Source organism: Vigna radiata, chromosome 1 (assembly GCF_000741045.1).
Source record: "Vigna radiata var. radiata cultivar VC1973A chromosome 1, Vradiata_ver6, whole genome shotgun sequence".
NCBI lineage: Eukaryota > Viridiplantae > Streptophyta > Magnoliopsida > Fabales > Fabaceae > Vigna > Vigna radiata.
Window position 1 is genome coordinate 26,080,399 of NC_028351.1, and position 9,483 is coordinate 26,089,881.

Sequence of the window (9,483 nt, forward strand, 5' to 3'; positions counted from 1 at the left end):
GAAAATGTTGGAGTGAGAGAGATGAAAGAGAAATGGTTGAGAGGAATCAGAGTAAGGATTTGGGTTTTTTTTTTTTAGTTTTGAGAATGAAAATTATTTAAATATCCTTGACCTTAAAACTTAGAATCCATGATAAATGAGGGTATTTTTGTCTACTATAATCTGGTACACATTGTTAAAACGTACCAATATATATATATATATATATATATATATATATATATATATATATCCTTGAACTTATTGGAAGACAATGAAAGAAAAAGTTCAATTAAATACATAAAATATCAACGAAAATATTCAGATGTTCGTCTAAACGAAAAGTTGTTTTTTACTGAATTTGAACACAGAAATTTTCCTCTATTATTCGAGGTCATAGTTGAGTGAAGACAAAAATTATAGATTAAAATAATAATAATAATAATAAGAATAATGATAATAGGTTTAATCATTTAGATTGTCCCTATTTATGTTAGGTTTTCTCAATTAGGTCCCAGTATTTTAAAACGTCTCAATTAAGTCCCTATTTTTGCAAGATTGAATCAATTAAGGGTTTGCCGTTAACTTGGATAAACGGCGTTAAAATTCTGTCTCCGTGGCAGAATGACATTTCTCACGTGGCAAATGAATTGGATTTATGTTATTTTCAAATTAAATTTTATTGAAACAAAATGAAACGCAATGTTTTAATAAAAAAGCAACTTTTAAATAAAACTTCTCCCATTTTTGCTCTAACACCCCATTGCTCAACACCCTACAGACCTAGGGTCTCCTTCGATGGAGGCTCATCTCCGCTACGACTGCGTGCCACCGTCTCCACCATTGAGATCGACCGTTGGGAGCCACGGTCTAAGGCGTCGCCGACGACGCCGTTCNCCACCAAGCCGCCGGCCACCGCAAGGGTTCTCCCCTCTCTTTTTCCCGCGCGAGAGTCCCTCTCGTTCATGAACGACGTCGACCGTTCGTCGTCGCAAGGGTGCCACTGCTGCCAAGCCAGAGTCGTCGCTCTCCGTCGAGCCCGCCGCCAGTGCCGCCAAGAGCTGATGGCGCTTCCTAGGGCCGGTGGTGCTGCTCCCTTCTTCTTCTGTTCTGATTAGTGTAGCCCTCTCTCTTTGTTTTCGTGCTTTGATTGGATTTAGCTCTTGGGGTTTTGGTGATGACGGTGTCGTGAGCGTAGGTGAGGATGATTGTGGCTGGGATGTAAATTGGGGAACAAAGGCAAAGATGAATGGAGTGAGTGTCTTAGTGATGTTTAGAGTCTTCTCTTTGCCAAACTGCAGTTCTATGCTAATTATTACTGCATAATGTTGTACTTACTGCTTAATGTTGTGTTTCAGAATGAGTTAATATTGGTGTAAATGTTTATCTTGAGATTGTAGTGGACATAAAATCTTTTGGTTTTAAATCCTATTCTCCTCTTCCAATTTAGGGTTTTAAATCCCTTCTCAGTTTTCAAATTCCCCCAAAATCTCCAATTCGCAATTTCCTCCTTTATTCTGCAATGTTTCATACTCATAATGCACGTTTTGACTGTGTTTTGTGTGCATTTATTTCCAAATAAATTTAATTAAAAAATGTATGAAAGCCAACTCAGTTACTCAGTCAAGTCTGGATGCCACGCAAGATAGAATTTTAACGCCGTTTACCCAAATTAACGGCAAGCCCTTAATTGATTCAATTTTACAAAAATAGGGACTTAATTGAGACATTTTAAAATACTGGGACCTAATTGAGAAAATCCAACATAAATAGGGACAATCTAAATGATTAAACCATGATAATATTGTATGTTGAGTTTGTTGTAATTAAAAAATATAAATAAATGTTGGTTAAAAATAAACAATTTGTAATGAACAAAATTTAGTTAAGTTGAGATCATATATAACATTGATTAATGCTTGGGATGATATAAGTAACCAGATTACTTATTGTTATTTAAGTTTCACACTAAATCCTTCAAGAGTTATTATTATTATTATTATTATTTTTATTTAAGTTTATCTCGTGTGTTTACTTATTGCGTTTTGCTATATTTTTTTCTTAAGCGTAATTTTAATGATAAAATATTTAAATTATGAACAAGTCAAAGGATTCAATGCATGTTGTTAAGATTTCGACAAGTGTACCAAGTCGTATTAAGTAATATAAATAATAAGACCAAGTATCATTTTTCCTAGAGACTCATTGGCCTAAACAATCATGTGATTTGTTGATTATTTAAGACTTGAGAAACAAAAATCAGTGTTTATAATGCAAAACCGAAAATAAACATGAATGCAAGTTGTGATCAATTTATCAAAGAATACGCAGGTGAATGATTGATAAAATTATGGAATGATGTTGTTGTTGGGGTTTTCGACTTATCCTACCCACTCTCATGTATTTACGAATTCAACTTCTTTATTAATGTTAATGCCACTTTTTAATTTACCCTAAACTCGATGTCTCGGTGAAGAGAGCCTACTCCTAATTACTAGTTTACAACGTCTCCCTAGCAATTAATCATGCAATACATTTGCACAGAAGCTTAAAGACAATCGGTCCTTCTATTCCTATGTCTAGGTAATATTGCTCCCGAAAGAATTTCCCCATGTCTAGATTTCCCCGTATATGTCCATATCGACAAAATCAAAGATCATGCAATCGAATGAGTTAAACAAGCATGCAAAGAGTGTAGGGAAAAACCCTAACAATTAATTAAGTAAAGCATATATAATTAAGATCAATTCAATACATGAGAGTTTCAAAGGATTACATATTTTCCCAATAACAATGGAGGTGAGGTTCACCATAGACATGGTGAAACGAGATTAAAATAATGAAAAGAATGAAAGATAGAACCTTCAAAGTTGTAGATCGGAGCTTCTGCATCCAAAATCTTCCTTCAAGGGGTGAAGAGAGTGTTTATGCGCCTCTTTCTGTTGAAAGATCACCTCTTTGGTTCGTGCAAATCAATACATAGTTCATAAAAATAACAAAAAAACTAGCCCAGGTCCACGAAAATGGCACTCAATGCTAAAATATCGCTCAACGGTAGGTGCGACACTAAAAAATAATTCTCAGTGGTTACGCCCAGGCGTTTGACAGTGAGTTCATAGAAGAAACTGGCGCTCAGTGGTGAAAGTGCTGCTCAGCAGTTGCTGCGACACATGTTTTTCCCCTCAGCGTTGGCGCTTAAGCATTTGGCTGAGAACTCCACAACGAGGCTGGCGCTCAGCGGTGAAATTGTTCTCAACGGTGGCTGCAGTTCTTCTTTTGTGCGCTTTTTCATCTTTTCTTAAGTCCAACTTCTTACTACTTCAACTTCCTTCATCCAATTCATGTTAATTCCTGCCAAAACAGGGAAAACTAAGCATAATACCAATAATACTACCTTCAACTCTCTTATTCTTTAACTTAACCAAAAAAAATCACTTCAAGCTAGTTTCTAAGTCAAAAAGGATGTGTTTAGTGTCAAATTTAAGCATAAAAATATCGGTATTTCAATTGTTATCACATGTCCATGAAAAGTTATTATTGGACAAAGAAACACGATGTGAGTGTTCTAAGATAGTTTTTAGCTAGAAAAAATCGCATTCCTAGATACTATGAAAAAGGTTAAAGAATGCGGAATAAAAGAAGTGAGGTTAGCCAATGGACGAGTTAATGGATGGATAATGCTGTTTAAAAATCACTTATGCTGTTTAAAAATAAATTACCACTTAGTGTTTAAATTTAGTGAGAACTGAAATTGGTGTGAAATTATAATTCCGATATTTGAGTTGAGCAAACAACTAAGTTACAAATTAAAATTTTATTATGAAATCCAATTCCATTTTGATATCTCAAAACGAGCGTAGTTATGTACTAAAACTATGTTAGGTTTGACAAATAAAAGAAGGAACAGTGCTTGGTTGTGGTTGGTGGTAGCAACCATCAAATTAAGACATGGAACAATTGAAAATATTGGATTATTTTTTCTTTGAAGGGCATTTCTCTCTTCTAGAGAGACTTTTTCTATTTTGGTGTGAGTGTTCTAAGATACCTTTTACCAAGAAAATAATCACATTCACATTTGTTATACGATGATAAGGGTAAAAAAATGACGGAATAAAAGATGTAAGTTTAATAAATGAACTAGCTAATGGATGGATAACGTCTTTAAACTTTACAAGAAGTATATATTGTTTAAATTTTCACTTATAGTGTTTAAATATCAATTACAACTTATGCAAATAGTGTTTATTTTTTATTTTTTGAATTGAAACATGTGTGAAATTAGAATTTTGATATTTTAGCAAATAATTGGGTTACAAATTAACATTTTATCTTGAAATCGAATTCTGTTTTGATATCTAAAAATTAGGGTGCTTATTCCATAAAGTTGTGTTAGGTTTGAAAAATAAAAAAGAAAAAAATACATTGTGGTGGTTGGTGGCAACCACCATTAAATTAAGAGATGGAGAACATAAAAATGTTGATGTTTTTATTTTTGTTTTGGTTGAAGAATAGTTATTTTTCTAACTTGAAAGAAGAATTTCTGAATATTATTTTACAAAATTAGATTTTCTAAGAATGAGAACGTCCTTCTTGAATATATTTATAGTTGAACTTACCGAAAGTAAATTAAAGGAAAAGTTCTTTTGAATACTTAAAATATCAATGAAGTCTTTTTATTTTTATTTTAGTTTGTATGGTTTGTTTACATTATATCACCAAATAAGTTAAATTGATGATCATATTAAGGTCAATGAAATCTTTGGATTCGTTCATGATTTAGGTCATCCAAGTGATAACCTTTTACTATGAGATCATAAAGACAGTCATGAGATGTTATGGCCGANAACTTTTTATTGTAAGATCCTGTTGTTGATACTATTTTATTGTAGGATTGTTAAGATAATAACAAAGTCTACAATTAATGACACCTTTTGTTACATTAGTTTTTGTAGTTGTCATCGTATGCAGTTGTGAAGTCATCAATACTAACTAACAAAAGTAAAATAAAACAGAATCATTAAAAGAAAAAAGAATTAGTGCACTGATTTATTTTTTATCTTTGTGGTTGAAACTATAAGCTTGGTGCACTGATTTATTTTTTTTGGAATATATTGTTGTAATAGAGTCACAACTTTATTTTTCTCTTCTTTTTTATAGGACTTGAGGTTTAGAATTGAGTATTAGAAAGTCGATTATTTCTTTTGTACAAGAGACAAACAACAAGAGTACTCAATTCACTACAAAAAAGTCTAATTTTACCGGAGGTTATATTTTACATTACTGGGGGTTTTAACCCCACCTAAATGCATTACCCGCGATTTTAAAAACCCCTAGGAAAAGCAGCGTCGGTATTAGCGGGGGTTGCGCAGAAACTGTCGGTACTAGCGGGGGTTTAACAGAAACCGCCGATATTAGTGGGGGTTTCGCAGAAACCGCCGGTACTAGCGGGGGTTTCGCAGAAACTGCCGGTACTAGCGGGGGTTTCATAGAAACCGCCGGTACTAGCAGGGGTTCCCTCAGAAACTGCCGATATTTGCAGAGGTCAGCAGAAACCGCCGGAAATTTGTGCAAATTATTATTTTTAGTTTTTGATTGTTCCCAATGACCTCGTTGCAATTAGCTGCTCCAACTTGTCCTCCGCTTCTCACCGCTCAAGTCAACGTAGGGATTCCATTTTCTGTCTCCTTATTTGCTGCTTTCTTGCCACAGGATTGAGATGAATTCTTGAACTAGTGATAGTTCATCTGCAGCTCCATCACGTCTACGATTTTGTTATGTAAACCTTTCTAAGGAGTAGAAAACATCGCAAATACCAAAATTTAAATAGTGCTGAGTTTTCAGCTAGACAACCTACGCTGAAGGTTCGTGATAAAATTTTGGACTGTTATGAGTTCAAAAACACGTTTTAATAGTCATATGCAATAACTGCTCTGTATTTTATATTTACGTACTTTTTGTATTTTATATTTTTCTATATCTCCTTTCTAACTGCTATATCTTCTTTATACAAAGAAGTTGCCAATGAGATACTATTGCAGGTAATGACTTTAAGTTGATATTTTTAGAGTACTAAAATTCATGCTATTGAACAATGCTAAAAACTCTTGTTTTTGAGTTCCAGAGAATAAAATAAAGACAGATACTTTTTGTTGATGATTGTCAACGAAGAGTATAACATTATAATCTAAAGTGTTGTGGATAACAATAGTACAAGTGTCTTCATCTTGTACCGAGGAATTTGAAATGAATCTAAATAACATCAACAGGAAAATATGTAAAAGAAAAAAACTAATTAAGGGTATCCTGCATCTTTTTTAGTTACTTTGGGTTTCAGAGCATTTAAAATCTCTCTATATGTACACAGTGTCTTACCAATGAATCTAGTACTTTCGAAATGTTAGTTTTATATGTTAGTCTTTAATTTAGGGTACTTAGAATTCTCAAGCCTTAGTTTTATATGTTACTCTCAAGTGTCTTTTTATTTTTATTCTTTTATATTAATTAATTCTGGTTACTTATTTCTATTTCTACCGATAGATTTAAAACTATGCGTCTCAATTATCAATGATGAATGACTTTATTTTTAGATAATTTTTTATTTGAACATTATATATGCATTATATATGTCCCTACAAGTATATAGCTATGTTATAGGAAATCCTTACAGAACATCAATACATGATGCATAAATCTATATCTCTACAAGTAAATAACTATATGTCATTTCTAATACCAACCCAGAAAAACATTACAGAACATCAATACATGATTCATAAATCTATATCCCTACAAGTAAATAACTACATATGTCTAACCAAGGTGGACACCTGTGAAGCCAGCAAATTTCGAGAACGATGACACTTCAATTGCGACCTGAACAAGCTTCAATTACAGAAAATAGTACAAGCTAGAAACAAAGCAAAAAGTGTTATGCAAAAATAATGTTGCATGTTACTGGGAAAAGAAATGTGTACTAGCTTAGTTTCCCTTCATTAGAAGCCACAAATGATTATTGTCAAAGCTAAAAATAAAAAAACATAGGGTGTAGAAGATGTTAGTGAAAGAAACATGAAACAGAAAGGAACCAGTGGCATACCTCTCTGGCTCCATGAAACAAGATTGCTTCCTTGTTGCTGCATGCTCAATGGGATTGTTTGTAGAATTGAAGAAAATAAGTTATGTCCTTGAAATGCTTAGCAGATCAGTAAAGAAATTAGTTTGAGGTCCACGTGTCATGTATTCTATGTTTTTATACTTCCCAGCATCATCTACAAACTTGCCAGCCTGACCAATTATGACACTCGAATCTATGTAGGCCTGTCTTAACAGAACATGTAAACAAGTTGCACATTATAAGACAAGAATAAGTAAGAAGATTTTATAGAGTTCCAATGTAACCAAACAATGAGAACAAGCTTATATCATGTTTACTGTTGTAAAAGTTTATTCCAGAGAACTTATACAAAGTGAAGAAGATGAATAACTATACCGAAAAGGATGGATCCTGCACGACAATCTTCAGATTGGGACCCATAAGTAACTAGACACATTGAGAGAAATAAAATTCAGCACTTTATAGTAATTAATATGAGAATTAGCATAGGAATGTAATATACAATGAGGATGAGACATGACCTGAAGACGAGTAATATCACACTGTGCACCATCTGAAACAAAAAACCTCAGAAGGTTTAATCCCCATGTCTGTGTAAAAGGCAACAGAAATTGCCTTCCTCAGGGCCTGCAATGTCATTTTCGCAAGATATATATAAGTTTTATGATATATACTTCAAATACAAAAACACTTCCAAATAGGATGACAAATAACTCCACCATACATTTATTGTCTAAATCTGTTACAGTTTTGAAGGAAAATTCTGGTTGCAATAATTGGCTGCACTACAACTGCCAAGAAGAGCCACCTTTTCACATTAAGTGTCGTCCAACAATTCCACTACTTATTGGCAATCAAAACCATGTATGGCACAATCTATCATAGCCTTCCTCCTTGACATATATTTCATTCAAGGCTTCATTAACAGCAGACACATTGTTACTCTAAACTGCAACCATGTATGGCTTGACAAGACAGAAATGACCAGCCTATAATACAACGCATGAAAACAATCATTAGTGAAATAGAAAAAAAGTAGAAACCCCTGCACAAATATAAGAACGAGCTCCTCAATGTCATTGAGCCTATCAATCTTTGCATATGCAAAAACCCCTGCACAAATATATACCAACCAGAAACGAAATTAAACCCCATTCCCTTATTCAAAAAGAATACCCAAAATCTATTCTCAATTCAAACAACTCACAAAGGAATGTGACAAATCATAAAACGCAACATAAGAAAACAAATTTGACCGAAACTTACCTTAATATCAATTCCAATGTTCTCAAAATGCACCTCAATAGCTAACAAACGAATAACATCTCTCGAACCACACCGTTACATGCCAATGACAGTAAAAAATAAAGTAAATATATTAAATTAGGGCTTTATGAATGAACGATGAGAGAGGGTATTACTTACCAGATGCTTTAACCATCACCGACAATGCCAAGGCCAGAGAGAGTGACGCCGAGATGGACTGGTAGCGAGAAAGAGTAATGGCGACAGGGTGTGAAAGCCAGTAGGAGTGATACGGAGATGCACGCACGGCGAGAAGAAGACAACCTTTCACGGTGGAACGGACTGACGGCGAAGCACTGTAGGAGTGATTGGTTGAGTGAGGCTCGCAAAAATCAGAAAAAGGAAGAATGGGAAATGAGAACGATGAAGAGCGGGAACACAAAAAGGGAAGCAAACCTAGTCAACTAGGAATCCACGGGGACACCGTCAACGGTGAGGCCGCCACTGTCCACACCAGAAACTCTTTGGAGCTCCTCAATCTGGCGACTGATCTTGTGTGTCACTCCTTCCACGAAATTGTTCGACTTAAACCTACCAGATGAAGGAGTTGAGGAAATCGAGAAGCGAGATCAAAGCAAAAATAGAGTTTTGACAGATTGGTGAGTTACCTTGGTGAGTTCATCGAGAGAGTAGAGAATCTAGGGTTAGGGATATTGAACTGCAACAGAGCACCATGACGCCTCCACGACGAACACAATGCTTAGCCCAAGCAAGGGAAGAACAACACAGATGGAGCAAGAAGAGATTTAGGGGAAAATGATTCGGTGAAGTTTTAGGGAGCGAGAAAATTAAGGGAGAGTGAGAAAATGAAACACAGAGCGAGCGAGAATAGGGTTTTACGAATTGGAGCACAGTGCGAGAAGATAGGGTCTGAGGAAAAGAAAATTAGAGAATATTTAGGGGCGGTTTTGTTAAACCGCTGAAAACTTTTCGGGGGTTACTAAGCCCGCCGGAAAAGATCCGCCCCTAAAATAATTTATTTTTGTAGTGATTGTCTCTTAAATAAGTTGTGCATACATTTTTCAAAATTTCAATAAAAACACTTTCGTTTATGAAATTAAAATATTGTTAATTTTTTATAAATT

At 34.5% G+C, this 9,483-nt stretch overlaps 1 long non-coding RNA gene across 9 annotated transcripts; it reads right to left on the bottom strand.

The window, feature by feature from the left end:
- Positions 1-6,195: 6,195 nt before the first annotated feature.
- Positions 6,196-9,298, bottom strand: LOC106767237. 9 transcript variants are annotated; one of them, XR_002669881.1, is made up of 8 exons: positions 9,007-9,296; positions 8,795-8,929; positions 8,360-8,694; positions 7,818-8,082; positions 7,615-7,720; positions 7,469-7,519; positions 7,076-7,296; positions 6,197-6,861 (listed from the first exon to the last, which is right to left on the bottom strand). It is a non-coding gene; the product is annotated as an uncharacterized LOC106767237 (long non-coding RNA). The 9 variants fall into 9 exon arrangements; XR_002669880.1 differs by having other exon boundaries at positions 6,197-6,886; XR_002669877.1 differs by having other exon boundaries at positions 6,199-7,296; positions 8,360-8,418; positions 8,519-8,694; positions 9,007-9,295.
- Between the last annotated feature and the right edge of the window lie 185 nt (positions 9,299-9,483).